This window comes from Hesperophylax consimilis, chromosome 15, assembly GCF_061612785.1.
Source record: "Hesperophylax consimilis isolate HC1 chromosome 15, BYU_Hcon_1.0, whole genome shotgun sequence".
NCBI classification, from domain to species: domain Eukaryota; kingdom Metazoa; phylum Arthropoda; class Insecta; order Trichoptera; family Limnephilidae; genus Hesperophylax; species Hesperophylax consimilis.
In genome coordinates, this window is record NC_142850.1 from 35,453,567 (window position 1) to 35,475,176 (window position 21,610).

General features: G+C 35.2%; 1 pseudogene; it reads right to left on the minus strand.

Annotated features, from left to right (window-relative positions):
* LOC149417691 (uncharacterized) overlaps positions 1-21,289 on the minus strand; it is a 32,689-nt pseudogene extending 11,400 nt beyond the window's left edge.
* Between the last annotated feature and the right edge of the window lie 321 nt (positions 21,290-21,610).

A 21,610-nucleotide genomic window follows, 5' to 3' on the forward strand; every position in this document is an offset into this window, starting at 1 on the left:
CGTTTTGAAATTTTGTAATCGCTCTAAAAATCATGGTTCTGATCGAAATGAGTCACAAAATATACATTTAATTGCATTTCTGGAAAAATCATTAATCTACTAAGCGCTAATTTGAGACTTGGGTTCGGACTTTAAAAGGCATTTTTTCAGGCTCTTTAGTATAAAACGTGCTGAAATTTTGTAATTGCTATAAAAATCATGGATCTGATCGAAATAAGTCACAAAATATGCATTTAATTGCATTTCTGGAAAAGTCATTATTCTACTGATTGCCAATTTGAGACTTGGGTTCGAATTTTAAAAGGCATTTTTTCAGGCTCTATGGTACCAAACGGGCTGAAATTTTGTAATCGCGATAAGAATCATGGTCCGTTTTAAAATCAGTCACAAAACATGCATGTTGTTGCATTTCTGTAAAAATCATTATTCTAATTAGCGCTTATTGGAGACTTGGGTTCGGTCTTCAAAAGGAAATTTTTCAGGCTCAATTGTAACAAACGGTCTGAAATTTTGTAAACGCGAAAAGAATCATGGTCCTAATCGAAATCAGTCACAAAATATGCATTTAATTGCATTTCTGGATAAATCAATATTCTACTGAGCCCTAATTTGAGACTTGGGTTTGGACTTTAAAAGGCATTTTTTCAGCCTCTATGGTTCAAAACGTTTTGAAATTTTGTAATCGCTCTAAAAATCATGGTTCTGATCGAAATAGGTCACAAAATATGCATTTAATTGCATTTCTGGAAAAATCAATATTCTACTGAGCGCTTATTGGAGACTTGGGTTCGGACTTTAAAAGGCATTTTTTCACGCTCTATGGTACAAAACGTTTTGAAATTTTGTAATCGCTCTAAAAATCATGGTTCTGATCGAAATAAGTCCCAAAATATGCATTTAAATGCATTTCTGGAAAAATCATTACTCTACTGACCGCCAATTTGAGACTTGGGTTCGGACTTTTAAAGGCATTTTTTCAGGATCGGTGGTACCAAACGGCGTTGAATTTTGTAATCGCGTTGAGAATCATGGTTCGAATCGAAATCGGTAACATAACATGCATTTAATTGCATTTCTGGAAAATTCATTTATCTACCGAGCGCTGATTTGAGACTTTGTTTCGGACTTAAAAAAGCCTTTTTTCAGGCTCTATGGTACCAAACGGCGTTTAATTTTGTAATCGCGTTAAGAATCATGGTCCGAATCGAAATCAGTCACAAAACATGCATTTAATTGCATTTCTGGAAAAAACATTAATCTACTGAGCGCTGATTTGAGACTTGGTCTCGGACTTTATAAGGCATTTTTTTAGGCCCTATGGTATAAAACGGGCTGAAATTTTGTAATCGCTATTAAAATCATGGTTCTGATCGAAATAAGTCACAAAATACGCATTTAATTGCATTTCTGGAAAAATCATTAATCTACCAAGCGCTGATTTGAGACTTGGGTTTGGACTTAAAAAGGCATTTTTTAAGGCTCTATGGTACAAAACGTTTTGAAATTTCGCAATCGCCCTAAAAATCATGGTTCTGATCGAAATTAGTCACAAAACATGCATGTTGTTGCATTTCTGGAAAAACTTAAATTCTACTCAGCGCTTATTGGAGACTTGGGTTCGGACTTTAAAAGGCAATTTTTCAGGCTCTATGGTTCAAAACGGGCTGAAATTTTGTAATCGCTATAAGAATCATGGTTCTGATCGAAATAAGTCACAAAATATGCATTTAATTGCATTTCTGGAAAAATCATTATTCCAAATAGCGCCAATTTGAGATTTGGGTTCGGACTCCCAAAGGCTTTTTTTAAGGCTCTATGGTACAAAACGTTTTGAAATTTTGCAATCGCCCTAAAAATCATGGTTCTGATCGAAATTAGTCACAAAACCCGCATGTTGTTGCATTTCTGGAAAAACTTAAATTCTACTGAGCGCTTATTTGAGACTTGGGTTCGGACTTTAAAAGGCAATTTTTCAGGCTCTATGGTTCAAAACGGGCTGAAATTTTGTAATCGCTATAAGAATCATGGTTCTGATCGAAATAAGTCACAAAATATGCATTTAATTGCATTTCTGGAAAAATCATTATTCCAAATAGCGCCAATTTGAGATTTGGGTTCGGACTCCCAGAGGCATTTTTTCAGGCTCTATGGTACAAAACGTTTTGAAATTTTGTAATCGCTCTTAAAATCATGGTTCTGATCGAAATGAGTCACAAAATATACATTTAATTGCATTTCTGGAAAAATCATTAATCTACTAAGCGCTAATTTGAGACTTGGGTTCGGACTTTAAAAGGCATTTTTTCAGGCTCTTTAGTATAAAACGTGCTGAAATTTTGTAATCGCTATAAAAATCATGGATCTGATCGAAATAAGTCACAAAATATGCATTTAATTGCATTTCTGGAAAAGTCATTATTCTACTGATTGCCAATTTGAGACTTGGGTTCGAATTTTAAAAGGCATTTTTTCAGGCTCTATGGTACCAAACGGGCTGAAATTTTGTAATCGCGATAAGAATCATGGTCCGTTTTAAAATCAGTCACAAAACATGCATGTTGTTGCATTTCTGTAAAAATCATTATTCTAATTAGCGCTTATTGGAGACTTGGGTTCGGTCTTCAAAAGGAAATTTTTCAGGCTCAATTGTAACAAACGGTCTGAAATTTTGTAAACGCGAAAAGAATCATGGTCCTAATCGAAATCAGTCACAAAATATGCATTTAATTGCATTTCTGGATAAATCAATATTCTACTGAGCCCTAATTTGAGACTTGGGTTTGGACTTTAAAAGGCATTTTTTCAGCCTCTATGGTTCAAAACGTTTTGAAATTTTGTAATCGCTCTAAAAATCATGGTTCTGATCGAAATAGGTCACAAAATATGCATTTAATTGCATTTCTGGAAAAATCAATATTCTACTGAGCGCTTATTGGAGACTTGGGTTCGGACTTTAAAAGGCATTTTTTCACGCTCTATGGTACAAAACGTTTTGAAATTTTGTAATCGCTCTAAAAATCATGGTTCTGATCGAAATAAGTCCCAAAATATGCATTTAAATGCATTTCTGGAAAAATCATTACTCTACTGACCGCCAATTTGAGACTTGGGTTCGGACTTTTAAAGGCATTTTTTCAGGATCGGTGGTACCAAACGGCGTTAAATTTTGTAATCGCGTTGAGAATCATGGTTCGAATCGAAATCGGTAACATAACATGCATTTAATTGCATTTCTGGAAAATTCATTTATCTACCGAGCGCTGATTCGAGACTTTGTTTCGGACTTAAAAAAGCCTTTTTTCAGGCTCTATGGTACCAAACGGCGTTTAATTTTGTAATCGCGTTAAGAATCATGGTCCGAATCGAAATCAGTCACAAAACATGCATTAAATTGCATTTCTGGAAAAAACATTAATCTACTGAGCGCTGATTTGAGACTTGGGTTCGGACTTTATAAGGCATTTTTTTAGGCTCTATGGTATAAAACGGGCTGAAATTTCGTAATCGCTATTAAAATCATGGTTCTGATCGAAATAAGTCACAAAATATGCATTTAATTGCATTTCTGGAAAAGTCATTATTCTACTGATTGCCAATTTGAGACTTGGGTTCGAATTTTAAAAGGCATTTTTTCAGGCTCTATGGTACCAAACGGGCTGAAATTTTGTAATCGCGATAAGAATCATGGTCCGTTTTAAAATCAGTCACAAAACATGCATGTTGTTGCATTTCTGTAAAAATCATTATTCTAATTAGCGCTTATTGGAGACTTGGGTTCGGTCTTCAAAAGGAAATTTTTCAGGCTCAATTGTAACAAACGGTCTGAAATTTTGTAAACGCGAAAAGAATCATGGTCCGAAATAAGTCACAAAATACGCATTTAATTGCATTTCTGGAAAAATCACTAATCTACCAAGCGCTGATTTGAGACTTGGGTTTGGACTTAAAAAGGCATTTTTTAAGGCTCTATGGTACAAAACGTTTTGAAATTTTGCAATCGCCCTAAAAATCTTGGTTCTGATCGAAATAAGTCACAAAAAATGCATGTTGTTGCATTTCTGGAAAAACTTAAATTCTACTCAGCGCTTATTGGAGACTTGGGTTCGGACTTTCAAAGGCAATTTTTCAGGCTCTATGGTTCAAAACGGGTTGAAATTTTGTAATCACTATAAGAATCATCGTTCTGATCGAAATAAGTCACAAAATATGCATTTAATTGCATTTCTGGAAAAATCATTATTCCAAATAGCGCCGATTTGAGATTTGGGTTCGGACTCCCAAAGGCATTTTTTAAGGTTCTATGGTACAAAACGTTTTGAAATTTTGCAATCGCCCTAAAAATCATGGTTCTGATCGAAATTAGTCACAAAACCCGCATGTTGTTGCATTTCTGGAAAAACTTAAATTCTACTGAGCGCTTATTGGAGACTTGGGTTCGGACTTTAAAAGGCAATTTTTCAGGCTCTATGGTTCAAAATGGGCTGAAATTTTGTAATCGCTATAAGAATCATGGTTCTGATCGAAATAAGTCACAAAATATGCATTTAATTGCATTTCTGGAAAAATCATTATTCCAAATAGCGCCAATTTGAGATTTGGGTTCGGACATTAAAAGGCATTTTTTTAGGCTCTATGGTACCAAACGGGCTGAAATTTTGTAATCGCGATAAGAATCATGGTCCGTTTTAAAATCAGTCACAAAACATGCATGTTGTTGCATTTCTGGAAAAATCATTATTCTAATGAGCGCTTATTGGAGACTTGGGTTCGGTCTTCAAAAGGAAATTTTTCAGGCTCAATTGTAACAAACGGTCTGAAATTTTGTAAACGCGAAAAGAATCATGGTCCTAATCGAAATCAGTCACAAAATATGCATTTAATTGCATTTCTGGATAAATCAATATTCTACTGAGCCCTAATTTGAGACTTGGGTTTGGACTTTAAAAGGCATTTTTTCAGCCTCTATGGTTTAAAACGTTTTGAAATTTTGTAATCGCTCTAAAAATCATGGTTCTGATCGAAATAGGTCACAAAATATGCATTTAATTGCATTTCTGGAAAAATCAATATTCTACTGAGCGCTTATTGGAGACTTGGGTTCGGACTTAAGAAGGCATTTTTTCACGCTCTATGGTACAAAACGTTTTGAAATTTTGTAATCGCTCTAAAAATCATGGTTCTGATCGAAATAAGTCTCAAAATATGCATTTAAATGCATTTCTGGAAAAATCATTACTCTACTGACCGCCAATTTGAGACTTGGGTTCGGACTTTTAAAGGCATTTTTTCAGGATCATTGGTACCAAACGGCGTTAAATTTTGTAATCGCGTTGAGAATCATGGTTCGAATCGAAATCGGTAACATAACATGCATTTAATTTCATTTCTGGAAAATTCATTTATCTACCGAGCGCTGATTTGAGACTTGGTTTCGGACTTAAAAAAGCCTTTTTTCAGGCTCTATGGTACCAAACGGCGTTTAATTTTGTAATCGCGTTAAGAATCACGGTCCGAATCAAATTCAGTCACAAAACATGCATTAAAATGCATTTCTGGAAAAAACATTAATCTACTGAGCGCTGATTTGAGACTTGGGTTCGGACTTTATAAGGCATTTTTTTAGGCTCTATGGTATAAAACGGGCTGAAATTTTGTAATCGCTATTAAAATCATGGTTCTGATCGAAATAAGTCACAAAATACGCATTTAATTGCATTTCTGGAAAAATCACTAATCTACCAAGCGCTGATTTGAGACTTGGGTTTGGACTTAAAAAGGCATTTTTTAAGGCTCTATGGTACAAAACGTTTTGAAATTTTGCAATCGCCCTAAAAATCATGGTTCTGATCGAAATTAGTCACAAAACCCGCATGTTATGCATTTCTGGAAAAACTTAAATTCTACTGAGCGCTTATTGGAGTCTTGGGTTCGGACTTTAAAAGCCAATTTTTCAGGCTCTATGGTTCAAAACGGGCTGAAATTTTGTAATCGCTATAAGAATCATGGTTCTGATCGAAATAAGTCACAAAATATGCATTTAATTGCATTTCTGGAAAAATCATTATTCCAAATAGCGCCAATTTGAGATTTGGGTTCGGACTCCCAAAGGCATTTTTTCAGGCTCTATGGTACAAAACGTTTTAAAATTTTGTAATCGCTCTAAAAATCATGGTTCTGATCGAAATGAGTCACAAAATATACATTTAATTGCATTTCTGGAAAAAATCATTAATCTACTTAGCGCTAATTTGAGACTTGGGTTCGGACTTTAAAAGGCATTTTTTCAGGCTCTATAGTATAAAACGGGCTGAAATTTTGAAATCGCTATAAAAATCATGGATCTGATCGAAATAAGTCACAAAATATGCATTTTATTGCATTTCGGGAAAAGTCATTATTCTACTGAGCGCCAATTTGAGACTTGGGTTCGGACTTTAAAAGGCATTTTTTCAGGATCTATGGTACCAAACGGGCTGAAATTTTTTCATCGCGATAAAAATCATGGTCCGTTTTAAAATCAGTCACAAAACATGCATGTTGTTGCATTTCTGGAAAAATCATTATTCTAATGAGCGCTTATTGGAAACTTGGGTTCGGACTTCAAAAGGAAATTTTTCAGGCTCAATTGTAACAAACGGTCTGAAATTTCGTAAACGCGAAAAGAATCATGGTCCTAATCGAAATCAGTCACAAAATATGCATTTAATTGCATTTCTGGAAAAATCAATATTCTACTGAGCCCTAATTTGAGACTTGGGTTCGGACATTAAAAGGCATTTTTTTAGGCTCTATGGTATAAAACGGGCTGAAATTTTGTAATCGCTATTAAAATCATGGTTCTGATCGAAATAAGTCACAAAATATGCATTTAAATGCATTTCTGGAAAAATCATTACTCTACTGACCGCCAATTTGAGACTTGGGTTCGGACTTTAAAAGGCATTTTTTTCAGGATCATTGGTACCAAACGGCGTTAAATTTTGTAATCGCGTTGAGAGTCATGGTCCGAATCGAAATCGGTAACATAACATGCATTTAATTGCATTTTTGGAAAAATCATAAATCTACTGAGCGCTGATTTGAGACTTGTGTTCGGACTTTTAAAAGCCTTATTTCAGGCTCTTTGGTACCAAACGGCGTTAAATTTTTTAATCGCGTTAAGAATCATGGTCCGAATCGAAATCAGTCACAAAACATGCATTTAATTGCATTTCCTGAAAAATCAATATTCTACTGAGCGCTGATTTGAGACTTGGGTTCGGACTTTAAAAGACATTTTTTCAGGCTCTATCGTATAAAACGGGCTGAAATGTTTTAATCGCTTTTACAATCATGGTTCTGATCGAAATAAGTCACAAAATATGCATTTAAATGCATTTCTGGAAAAATCATTACTCTACTGACCGCCAATTTGAGACTTGGGTTCGGACTTGAAAAGGCATTTTTTCAAACGGCGTTAAATTTTGTAATCGCGTTGAGAATCATGGTCCGAATCGAATTCGGTAACATAACATGCATTTAATTGCATTTCTGGAAAAATCAATATTCTACTGAGCGCTTATCTGAGTTCTAGGTTATGACTTTAAAAGGCAATTTTTCAGGCTCTAGGGTAACAAACGGTCTGAAATTTTGTAAACGCGATAAGAATCATGGTCCTAATCGAAATCAGTCACAAAACATGCATTTAATTGCATTTCTGGAAAAATCATTAATCTACTGAACGCTGATTTGAGACTTGGGTTCGGACTTTAAAAGGCATTTTTTTGGGCTCTATGGTATAAAACGGGCTGAAATTTTATAATCGCTATTAAAATCATGGTTCTTATCGAAATAACTCACAAAATATGCGTTTAATTGCATTTCTGGAAAAATCATTACTCTACTGACCGCCAATTTGAGACTTGTGTTCGGACTTCAAAAGGCATTTTTTCAGGATCATTGGTACCAAACGGCGTTAAATTTTTTTTTTTTTTTGGTTTTAGGCATTTCACCCTGAAAAGAGTGCTTTGTGCCGGTAACAGTTAAAGTGTATATAAAAAATCGGTTAATCTATTGGGAGAATAATAAAACAAATTAAACATTGGACTCATTTAGATCGCTAAAACAAAATAAATGTTGAATTCATTCAGGTTAATAAACTTTCATAAAGCTGTATGAACACGAGAATTGTTAAGAGATTAAAGGTATACAACGTTAAGGGGGGACTGGTGTGTGATTTTAATAAGACGGCGGTATATGTTCTTGGAAGATGAATGATTTTTACAGTCAAAGAAAACGTGGTCGAGGGTTTCCTCTTCCACACCGCACTGGCAGACCGGATCATCCAAAACTTTAATTCTATCCAAGTGGGATGCAATTGAACAGTGACCAATTCTCATTCTCGAAATACATGAAATGAATCGTTTCGACAGTTTTTTACCGTGAAACCATGGCTTAGCAGGGATATGGTTTTGAATTCCAGCATAGAAAGATCCAGTTCTTATTTTGGAGACTGCCCAATTTTCTTCCCAGGCACGAGTCATGTTGGATTTAAGAATTGGGAAGACATCGGAGATAGGGATTCTAAAATTAAGTGGTATAGTTCCGGAATCTGAACCAGATTTGGCGAGAGAATCGGCCATCTCATTACCCTCTATACCCAAATGGGCAGGGACCCAGGCCAATATCGTCTCAAACCCAGATTCACTTAGAGAATTGAGAAGATTTTTTATTTTACATATAATATTGTCTTCCGGATAACATAGAATATTTTACATAATTTTAGTTAAAGCACTTAGCGAATCAGTACATAGTAAGGCTCGATGAATGTTGAGAACCTGGATTTGATTTAGCGCTTGTTCAATTGCAAAGCATTCAGCTGTAAATATGGAAACTTCTTTCGGTAATTTATAAGTGAGATTGATGTTGAATTCTGGACTATATATCGATGCTCCACATCTTTTATTTTCAAATTTGGAACCATCAGTGTAAAGGATGGAAAATCCAGGGAATTTTGAAGCCACAATGCTTTTAAAACAGTCATCCACATTATGAAATTTATTTGGGGAAGATAAAATATTCTTCCGAAATTCTGATGTTATTGTGTTCGGCATAAAAGTGATTGCCTTAAATGGAATATTGTATATAGGGAGATTGGGAACTTCTTGAAGATATTGGAGGGAAGATGACAGAGAATTATAGAGATGAAAACTTTTAATTTGGAGAGGAAAACATTTTTTTTCACTCAATCTTTTGTTAGACTTCAAATTAACACTTAGCAGATTAAGACTTTGTTTAATAGGATGATGTGATAACGATAAAGCCTTGAAAATATATTTATTGGCAAGGAATTTCCTTCTGAAATATAATGGAGGCTCCCCACATTCCACCTGAAGCGCATTAATTGGAGAAGACTTCATAGCTCCAATAATCATTCTGAGGGCTTTTGATTGAATTCTTTCCATTTTCTTATCTAAATATTTAGGGAGGGGTCAAAAAGGAATGTGCCGTAATCCAAGTGGCTCCAAACTAGGGAATTATACATTAATTTAAGAGTGGTAGGATGAGATCCCCACCATACTCTGGAAACTGCTCGCATCATATTAAGTCCCTTTTCACACTTTGTAGAAATTATCTGAATGTGTGGATGCCAGGAAAGTTTATGGTTCAAAAGAAGACCAAGGAATTTGATTTGAGTAGCGGTTTGTAGAGGCACATTATCAAAAGAGATTGAGAAGTGGGGAATTTTTCTTTTGCGCGTGAAAGCCACGACCCTTGTTTTAGATGCCGCCAGATTCATCCCATTTATTGACAACCAGCTTTTAATATATTGTAAAGCCAAATTCATTTCCTTAGCTGCCAGAATGATATTTTTATGTAACAAATATATAAGGATATCATCCGCAAAGTAAAGTCGCTTGATAAAAAAAGCAATTACTGAGTCTAGGTCGCTTATATAAATATTAAACAACAGAGGACTGATAACAGAACCCTGGGGTAAACCTTTCCATAGTTTGCGCCTTAAGCATTTAGAGGAAGACTCAATAATAAAAGACCTATCTGTGAGCAAATTAATAATAAATTGGACTAATTTCGGGGGGATTTGTTTTTTAATTAGCTTTTCTTTCAAAACATTCAGTAAAACATCATCGTAAGCTGATGAAAGGTCAAGGAATGTGGCCAATGTATAAGAATTTAGGGATTGAGAAACTCGGATATCAGTTGTGAACAAACTTAAATTATCCATTGTAGATTTCTTTTTCCGAAAACCATACTGATTTGGTGAGATAATATCCTGACTTTCAACAAAACACTCTAGTCTGTTTTTTATCAAACGCTCCGCTACTTTCATCAAACATGATGAAAGGGCAATAGGTCGATAAGACGAAATTTCAGATGGATTTTTTCCAGGTTTTAAAATGGGAATGATTTTTTGAGTTTTCCAAACATCCGGAATTAGTCCTGTTTCAAACATATTATTAATAAGAGATAAGAAATATTCAACCGCCATATCAGAAAATGATTTAATGAAACTATAAAATATTCCATCGGGACCCGGAGCAGAGTCAGAAAGGGCTCTTATCACTCGTTTCATCTCATCATTGGAGAAAGGAGCATCTAGCCAGTTAGAGTGAGATGGATACGGCTTAATAAAAGGCATTTCTTCACATCCGGCAACTGATGGGGGGGCTTTTTTATCCGCAAATCCTATAAGAATTTCTTCTGATACATGTTTGATTCTTGGCGGAGAATACGATGATCCAAATTTTTTTAAGCTAGACCAAACTGAAGACTGGGGAGTTTCCGGAGACAGGTTCTCACAGAACTTCCGCCATCCAGCGTGCTTCTTATTTTTCAAAATTCGTTTGGTTTCTGCCTGGGCTTTTTTAACTGATAAAAAAATTTCTAGTGACATACACTTACGAAAAGAGGAAATTGCTATTTTTCGAGAGTTGACGGAGCGAGTGCATTCCTCGTCCCACCACGGAGTAGAGTGTTTTATTTTAATGTTCGCATTGCGTTTCGGGATGGATTTTTCTGCTGCATTTATAACCATAGAAGGAAACGTCTCACATTGCATTCTGATGTCTCCCGGGGACGATTTTGTTAAATTAATAAGGTTATCTAGTTCAGAAGAGAAAGTGATCCAATTCGCATCTTTCGTTCTAAATTTGAGATTATTTTTAACTGGGGGGGAATAAGTGTTAAATTGATGGTGGAAGCGGATTATAATTGGGAAATGATCACTAGAGAGGGGATCGTTTAGGATGTCCCAAGGGCATTTAGATGCTAACGAATACGAACAAAGAGATATATCAACAGCATTTTTCCGTTGATGAGGGGGGGTGAATCTGGTTGGAGATCCGTCATTTAAAAAACATAGATTATGGGTATCAATAAAATCTAAAAGATTGTGGTCAGAACGATTTGTTATTTCGCTACCCCAAGAAGGGGAATGTGCATTAAAATCTCCAAGGATCATATAAGGGGAACAAATCTGGGTTAAGATTGGTGCCCATTCATTTTCAATAAAAGTCGTAGAGGGAGGAATATATATTGACAATATTGTGATATCAGATAAGACAGCTGCTATTATCTGGATATCGTCGGAGGGAGTATGAATATTAATTTCTTTAAAAGGGATAGAATTATGGATTATCAGAGCCGAGCCGCCTTTACCATCCGGTCTGTCGTGTCTGAGACAATAATAACCTGGAATTCTTAAGTGAAAGGAGGGTTTTAACCACGTTTCAGAAATGGCGGCTACTGAAACGTCGTGTTCGTCGAGTAATTGAATTAGGTCAGATTTGTTAGCGAAGAGGCTTCTACTGTTCCACTGAAGGATTTTGTTCAGTTTTGAAGCCATTGGGGAGGCAAGATAATAAAGGTTTAATGTAATCGGCAGCGTTGGACGGTACATTATTGTTGTTTGTAAGGATAGAAATTAAAAGCGTAATTAAAGTGTGTATAAAATAATTATTATTCATTATTTCGGGGAGAGCAGGAGGGGAAGAATTACCATTAATGGCACACCTTTTGGGCGTCTGGGATTTGGCATTCCCATTCGGGCTGGCCAAAATATTATTCAATTGTTTTTTATCAAGGTAAGGTGTATATTTTGGGTTGGGTTTGACTGGCTTGAGAATGGTTTCTCTGTGAGAAGATGACGTTGAATTTAAAAAGGTGGTTGTTTGGAAAGGAGCTGAGGACGATGTCATCTCTGCGAATGATTTTTTCGCAGGAGAGATTAACTTTGAGGCCTGGAAGTACGAAATGTTGTCGGTAGCCATTTTATGTTTTATGTTCTTCTGTCTTGTTAATTCCGGACAGGCTAGACTGACCGCAGTATGTGCACCCAAACAGTTAATGCAAATGGGATCATTGGAAGATTTCTGACATTGATCAAATGGGTGACCTTCTCCGCTATAGTAACAACGTGGGGGGGAGCGGCATACGGATTTCGAATGTCTGAACCGGCAGCAGTTGAAACATTGAATTGTTGGAAATTTATAAACTTCGACGGGAAGCAAGGTATAATAAATTAACACACGAGACGGTAGGGATTGTCCCTCAAATGTAACAACAACAGACTGGGAAGGTTTCCAGATCGTGTTTCCGTCAGTAGAATCCTTGTAGTTCAGTCGACGTACTTTTAATACTTTCGGGGTTCCATGAGAATTATTCAAAGCATCAACAATTTCAGCCTCTGGGATCTCCGCGGGAATTCCTCGCACAAGACCCATTCTCGAAAGGTTAAATGTAGGGATGAACGATTTATATTTATGAATTGAGAGCGAGTCAATTTTTTTTACAAATCCATTTGCGGAAGCGGCAGTGTTAAACTCGATAGATAATTTATATTGCCCTTCCGGTTTAATTGAACCGTTAACAATACCAAGGTTATTGTTTTTTGAATCAAATACGAATTTTCCAAAATCTAAAGGATGAATAAGTTTTCCCAGTTCAGTTCTCTGAACATTAACGGTAAATGGACCGGAAGCTGAAGCAGGATAAAGTAATTCAGTACTTTTTGCATTATCGCTAGTTAAAGTACTTGTCTGGATGTTACTATTGGTGTTAAGGTCGTTAGGGGTCGAGGTTTGTTGAATCGGCGGTATAGATTTAACTTTCGATGGAATGTGAAGGCTATGCGATGGTCGTCGTTTACGAGATGGGAGCGTAATAGAAACCTGGCTCGTATTAGATTTCGAATCAGAAAAATTCAATATCGACCCTGGGTCGGGAGGTCTATCTTCATCTTCCTCCATTATATAAAAAAACTTAACTTTTAAAAATTAAACTGAAAAAATAATACGCAGTCTATTTCATTGACTGTACAAACAAAAACTGATTAGCCGTAAGCAGGAATGCAAACAAATAGGTAAACGATAAACAATATTAAATAAAATTTAACAATAATCTCTTATCTGTACGCAGCGCAGGAACGGGCGAACGGCACTTAACAATAGTAAGGTACACACAACCACTGTTGACCGCGGCTCGAATCGGACTCTCGCGTTAAATTTTGTAATCGTGTTGAGAATCATGGTCCGAATCGAAATCAGTAACATAACATGCATTTAATTGCATTTCTGGAAAAATCTTAATCTACTGAGCGCTGATTTGAGACTTGGGTTCGGACTTTAAAAGACATTTTTTCAGGCTCTATAGTATAAAACGGGCTGAAATTTTGTAATCGCTATTAGAATCACGGTTCTGATCGAAATAAGACACAAAATATGCATTTAATTGCAATTCTGGAAAAATCATTATTCCAAATAGCGCCAATTTGAACTTGGGTTCGGACTTTAAAAGGCCTTATTTAAGGCTCTATGGTACCAAACGGCGTGAAATTTTGTAATCGCTCTAAAAATCATGGTTCTGATCGAAATAGGTCACAAAATATGCATTTAATTGCATTTCTGGAAAAATAAATATTCTACTGACCACTTATTGGAGACTTGGGTTCGGACTTTAAAAGGCATTTTTTCACGCTTCATGGTACAAAACGTTTTGAAGCTTTGTAATCGCTCTAAAAATCATGGTTCTGATCGAAATAAGTCACAAAATATGCATTTAATTGCATTTCTGGAAAAATCATTATTCCAACTAGTGCCAATTTGAGACTTGGGTTCGGACTTTAAAAGGCATTTTTTCAGGCTCCATGGTACCAATCGGCGTGAAATTTTTTAATCGGGTCATGAATCATGGTTCGAATCGAAATCAGTCACAAAACATGCATTTAATTGCATTTCTGGAAAAGTCATTATTCTACTGAGCGCCAATTTGAGACTTGGGTTCGGACTTTAAAAGGCATTTTTTCAGGCTCTATGGTACCAAACGGGCTGAAATTTTGTAATCACGATAAGAATCATGGTCCGATTTGAAATCAGTCACAAAACATGCATGTAGTTGCATTTCTGGAAAAATCATTATTCTAATGAGCGCCAGTTTGAGACTTGAATTCGGACTTTAAAAGGCATTTTTTCAGACTCTATGGTATAAAACTGGCTGAAATTTTGTAATCGCTATTAGAATCACGGTTCTGATCGAAATAAGACACAAAATATGCATTTAATTGCATTTCTGGAAAAATAAATATTCTACTGACCACTTATTGGAGACTTGGGTTCGGACTTTAAAAGGCATTTTTTCACGCTTCATGGTACAAAACGTTTTGAAGCTTTGTAATCTCTCTAAAAATCATGGTTCTGATCGAAATAAGTCACAAAATATGCATTTAATTGCATTTCTGGAAAAATCATTATTCCAACTAGTGCCAATTTGAGACTTGGGTTCGGACTTTAAAAGGCATTTTTTCAGGCTCCATGGTACCAATCGGCGTGAAATTTTTTAATCGGGTCAAGAATCATGGTTCGAATTGAAATCAGTCACAAAACATGCATTTAATTGCATTTCTGGAAAAATCATTATTCCAACTAGTGCCAATTTGAGACTTGGGTTCGGACTTTAAAAGGCATTTTTTCAGACTCTATGGTATAAAACTGGCTGAAATTTTGTTATCGCTATAAGAATCATGGTTCTGATCGAAATAAGTCACAAAATATGCATTAAATTGCATTTCAGGAAAAATCATTATTCCAACTAATGCCAATTTGAGACTTGGGTTCGGACTTGAAAAGGCATTTTTTTCAGGCTCTATGGTACCAAACGGCGTGAAATTTTGTAATCGCGTTAAGAATCATGGTCCGAATCGAAATCAGTCACAAAACATGCATTTAATTGCATTTCTGGAAAAATCAATATTCTACTCAGCGCTTTTTGGAAACTTGGGTTCGGACTTTAAAAGGCAATTTTTCAGGTTCTAGGGTAACAAACGGTCTGAAATTTTGTAAACGCGATAAGAATCACGGTTCTGATCGAAATAAGACACAAAATATGCATTTAATTGCAATTCTGGAAAAATCATTATTCCAAATAGCGCCAATTTGAACTTGGGTTCGGACTTTAAAAGGCATTTTTTCAGGCTCTATGGTACCAAACGGGCTGAAATTTTGTAATCACGATAAGAATCATGGTCCGATTTGAAATCAGTCACAAAACATGCATGTAGTTGCATTTCTGGAAAAATCATTATTCTAATGAGCGCCAGTTTGAGACTTGGGTTCGGACTTTAAAAGGCAGTTTTTCAGACTCTATGGTATAAAACTGGCTGAAATTTTGTTATCGCTATAAGAATCATGGTTCTGATCGAAATAAGTCACAAAATATGCATTAAATTGCATTTCAGGAAAAATCATTATTCCAACTAATGCCAATTTGAGACTTGGGTTCGGACTTGAAAAGGCATTTTTTTCAGGCTCTATGGTACCAAACGGCGTGAAATTTTGTAATCGCGTTAAGAATCATGGTCCGAATCGAAATCAGTCACAAAACATGCATTTAATTGCATTTCTGCAAAAATCAATATTCTACTGAGCGCTTATTGGAGACTTGGGTTCAGACTTTAAAAGGCAATTTTTCAGGCTCTATGTTACCAAACGGGCTGAAATTTTGTTATCGCTATAAGAATCATGGTTCTGATCGAATTAAGTCACAAAATATGCATTTAATTGCATTTCTGCAAAAATCAATATTCTACTGAGCGCTTATTGGAGACTTGGGTTAGGACTTTAAAAGGCAATTTTTCAGGCTCTATGTTACCAAACGGGCTGAAATTTTGTAATCGCAATAAGAATTATGGTCCGAATCAAAATCAGTAACAAAACATGCATTTAATTGCATTTTTGGAAAAATCAATATTCTACTGAGCGCTAATTGGAGACTTGGGTTCAGACTTTAAAAGGCAATTTTTCAGGCTATATGGTAAAAAACGGTCTGAAATTTTGTTAACGCGATAAAAATCATGGTCTTAATCGAAATCACTCACAAAATATTTATTTAATTGCGTTTCTGGAAAAATCAAAATTCTACTGAGCCCTAATTTGTGGCTTGGGTTTGGACTTTAAAAGGCATTTTTTCAGGCTCTATGTTACCAAACAGGCTGAAATTTTGTAATCGCAATAAGAATTATATTCCGAATCGAAATCAGTAACAAAATATGCATTTAATTGCATTTCTGGAAAAATCATTAATCTTCTGAGCGCTAATTTGAGACATGGGTTTGGAGTTTAGAAGGCATTTTTTCAGGCTCTATGGTACAAAACGGGCTTAATTTTTTAATCGCTATAAGAATCGTGGTTCTGATCGAAATAAGTGACAAAATATGCATTTAATTGCATTTCTGGAAAGATCATTATTCTACCTAGCGCTAATTTGAGAAAAGGGTTCGGATTTTAAAAGGCATTTTTAGGGCTCTATGGTACAAAACGGGCTGAAATTTCGTAATCGCTATAAGAATCATTGTTCTGAACGAAATAAGTCACAAAATATGCATTTAATTGCATTTCTCGAAAAATCATATTCTCCTGAGGGCCAATTTGAGACTTGGGTTCGGACTTAACAGACATTTTTTCAGGCTCTATGGTACCAAACGGGCTGAAATTTCGGAATCGCGATAATAATCTTAGTCCGAATCGAAATCAGTCACAAAACATGCATTTAATTGCATTTCTGGAAAAATCTATATTCAATTGAGCGCTCATTGGAGACTTGGGTTCGGACTTTAAAAGGCAATTTTTCAGGCTCTTTGGTAACGAACGGTCTGAAATTTTGTAAACGCGATAAAAATCATGGTCCTTATCGAAATCAATCACAAAATATCCATGTTATAGCATTTCTGGAAAAATCATTAATCTACTGAGCTTTAATTTGAGACTTGGGTTCGGACTTTTAAAGGCATTTTTTCTGGCTCTAAGGTACAAAACGTTTTGAAATTTTGTAATCGCTATAAGAATCATAGTTCTGATCGAAATCAGTTACAAAATATGCATTTAATTGCATTTCTGTACAAATAATTAATCTACTGAGCGCTGATTTGAGACTTGGGTTCGGACTTTAAAACGTGTTTTTTCAGGCTCTATCGAACTTCACAGGTTAACGTTAAGAAATCGCGATAAAAATCATGGTCCTAATCGAAATCAGTCACAAAATATTCATTTAATTGCATTTCTAGAAAAATCATTACTCTTCCGAGCGCCTATTTGAGACTTGGGTTCGGACTTTAAAAGGCATTTTTTTAAGGCTCTATGGTACCAAACGGGCTGAAATTTTGTAATCGTGATAAGAATCACTCTCCGAATCGAAATTATTCACAAAATAAGCATAAAATACCTTTCCAAAAAATTATCATTTTCATGGGTCCTCGTTTGTGACTTGGGTTCGAACTTTTAAAGCCATTTTTTCAGGCTCTATGGTATCAAACGGGCTGAATTTTTGTTATCGGGATAAGAATCATTTTCCGAATCGAAATCAGTCACAAAATATGCATTTCCGGAAAAATCATTACTCTACTGAGCGCTAATTTGAGACTTGGGTTCGGACTTTAAAAGGCATTTCTTCAGGCTCTATGGTACCAAACGCGCTGAAATTTTGCAAATCGCGAAAAGATTCACTGTCCGAATCGAAATCAGTCACATAATATGCATTTTATTGCATTTCTTGAAAAATCATTATTCGACTGAGCGCTAATTTGAGACTTGGGTTCGGACTTTAAAAGGCATTTTTTCACGCTCTATGGAACTTAACAGGCTAACGTTAAGAATTCGCGATAAGAATCATTGTCCGAGTCGAAATCAGTCACAAAATATGCATTTTATTGCATTTCTGAAAAAATCATCATTATACTGAGCGCTAATTTGAGACTTGGGTTCGGACTTTAAAAGGCAATTTTTCAGGCTCTATGGTACCAAACGGTCCTTAATTTTGTAATCGCGATAAGAATCATTGTCCGAATCGAAATCATCTTCCGGAACGATAATACCATCCGTTCACAATTTTATCATTTCTTCCTTAGTCCTTATTAATAACAGAAATCGCCATTTTTGTTATACTGGACAAAAATTACAAAATTTTTCCAAAACAAGAAAAAATTAAATTATTGAAATTAAAATAATTTCATTTTTAATTAAATTATTACTCTTCAATAATTATATTTAATTTTACGTTATAATATGATTAACCAAATTGTTATTAATAATAATTTTTTTGTAACACGTCAATTACCAAATACCCTGTACGTATAAACTCGTAAAATAGTTATTGTGTATTTTAAACGACGATGCAATGTATAACTTATTTAAATTATCTTGGAATGCAGCAAATATTTAAAGTAATTATTATTTTTTATAACATACGTTCAACGAACTTCATTTCTATCAAAGTATGAAGGTATAAAAACGGACACTAATACAAATAAGAACAATACCACCAAGGTAATCTCCAATTAGTTCAGTGATCACAAGCCAACAATAAACATTCACTTGTGACAAATGTCAGTCACACGTTTCCTGTTGTCTGTATAACAAAGTTAATGTATTTAATTAACCTCTGCGCCTCGTAGGTGATCAATGTACGTACAATGTAAACACGTAATCAATTTTTAAGAAGAATTTAAGAGAACACTTATATATACGACAAATTTCACCGGTGTTGGACAGCTGAGCTCTTATAGATCATTACACACATGGACAACTGCCAACACCGGAAAAAAATGGGAATCACATATGATCCACAAAAATTAATACCGTACACGAACCACTCGTGTTACGAAAAAACATCCCGCGTCCTTTTTAAGATAAAATCAACTTGGATTCACATGATTTACAGTGATTAAAACACCTCCTTGGCGAGTGACTAATTCACGAACAGCTAGCCCATTTGTTCGGGAGGAAGTGCTCATAAACAAACAAAAAAAACATGTCTTCCCCCAAAAAAATTGCCAATCTCCAAAAAAAAACACCATAGACAAAATATCCAGATAGGCATGAACTGCACTAGTAAGATAATATTAATGTGACAAAGGCCATGATTCCGAGTAAGATTCCATAATATCAGTTCGTTTGGCTCGAAAGAACCAGAGAAATCGACTCTCAATGTTCGAACCCAAGTCTTGTATTTGTGTCGGTTAGGATAATGATTTTTCCGAATATCCTGCTTTATTGAGATTTTCGTATTGATTTCGCTTCAGACTTTGATTTAAAGTAAGAAACCATAATTTCAGTCCGTTCGACTACATAGAACCTGAGAAAACGACTCTCAAAGTTCGAACCCAAGTCATGCATTTGTGTCCGTTAGAATAATGATTTTTCCAAAAATGTTTCTATATGGAGATTTTTTAATTGATTTTGCTTCAGATTATGATTCTTAGTAAGATTCCATAATTTCAGTCCGTTTGGAGGCATAGAGCCTGAGAAAACGACTCTCAAAGTTCAAACCCAAGTTTTGAATTTGTGCTCTAAAGATGATGATTTTTCAAAAAATGCTTCTTTATTTAGAATAAGTTATAAATTTCCTTTCAAACCATGATTCTGAGTAAGATTCCATAATTTCAGTCTGTTTGGCGCCATAAAGCCTGAGAAAACGATTGTCAAAGTTCCAACCCAAGTTCTGCATTTGTGCCCGTTAGAGTAATGATTTTTCCAAAAATGTTATTTTATGGAGATTTTTGAATTGATTTCGCTTCAGATTATGATTCTTAGTAAGACTTCATAATTTCAATCCGTTTGGCGCTAAGCCAAGCCTAAGAAAATGACTCTCAAAGTTCGAACCCAAGTCTAAAATCTGTGCCCATTAGAATGATGATTTTTCGAAAAATGCTTCTTTATTCATACTAAGTTATAGATTTCCTTTCTAATGATTTAAACAGAAATAAACTCTTATTTTGTATGATTTGCTTTTATTAACTGATAAGAAGTACATTTGTTATACACTCGCTTTGCAATGTCACAGAAGAGAAGAGGAGTACATATATTCTATCTACAACAAGGTCAAGTTAGAGTTACTACAAAAGGGCGAGAAATTTAAATCCATCACTCCCTCTAAATTCGAGCCTTATAATATTTAAAAAAAAACAAAAATAACTGGATATTAATTACCCTTTGAAACAAGATATTATACAACTTTCAAAATATTCTTACATAATATTATTTGTAGAGTTTTTAATTGTGCATTCCAAGTTTAGATCTTAAAAATCGAAATTTATCCTTTGGCAATGCTTTGGTAAATATATATCTGCATATTGATTATCACTACTTACAAATTTTAGATCAATAATTTTTTGATAATATTTTTCTTTAACAAAGTCGTACTTGATGTCGATATGTTTACAGCGTTTATGGAAGTTTACATTTTTAATAACACTGATCGCACTTTGACTGTCTAAATGTAAGCACATTGTTTCTTGTTTATATTCCTCAATATCACATAACAACTGTTTTATCCACATAGCTTCTTTGGTTGCAGCACAGGCTGCCATAAATTCTGGATCTGTTGTTGACAGGGCAACTGTTTGTTGTCTTTGGCTAGACCATGTTACAGCTGCTCCATTTTTGATGAAAACATAGCCCGTGATTGAACGTCTTGTATCAGGATCATTGGCATAGTCAGCATCACTATAATCAGTCACTACTGGTGGCTGTGATGTGGATGAGTAATACAGTCCGTACTCTTTTGTATCTTTCAGATATTTGAAGATTTTCATCACGGCATTCCAGTGTGTTTTATAGTAACAATTTAAAAATCGACTCACTAGGCTCACTGCATACATGATTTCAGGTCGACTCACTATAGCTAGGTGCATGAGGGAACCCACAGCTTCTCTGTAAGGAATGTTCTTTTCTGGGTCTCCATCTTCTTTTTGTAACTTTACATGAGGGTCCACAGGAACACTGTTGAGGTTGGCATCAGTCATGTTAAACTAGTGCAATATCTGTTCCACATATTTAGTTTGATGTATGAATATACCATTGCTGAGTATCTCAATTTGCATGCCTACAAAGTTACTCACTGAATTCACTATTTTTACATCAAATACAGTTTTTAAGTCATTAGTTATTTCTTTTAGTACTGATTCATCTTTAGAAAATAACAAGCCGTCATCAACATACAGGCAAAGGTAGCATTTCTTATTGTTGACTTGACCAAAATAAACACACTGATCAGCTTTGCTGTTGACAAAACCAAATTTCTTTAAAATCGAGTCAAACTTCTTATTCCAGCAACGGGGAGATTG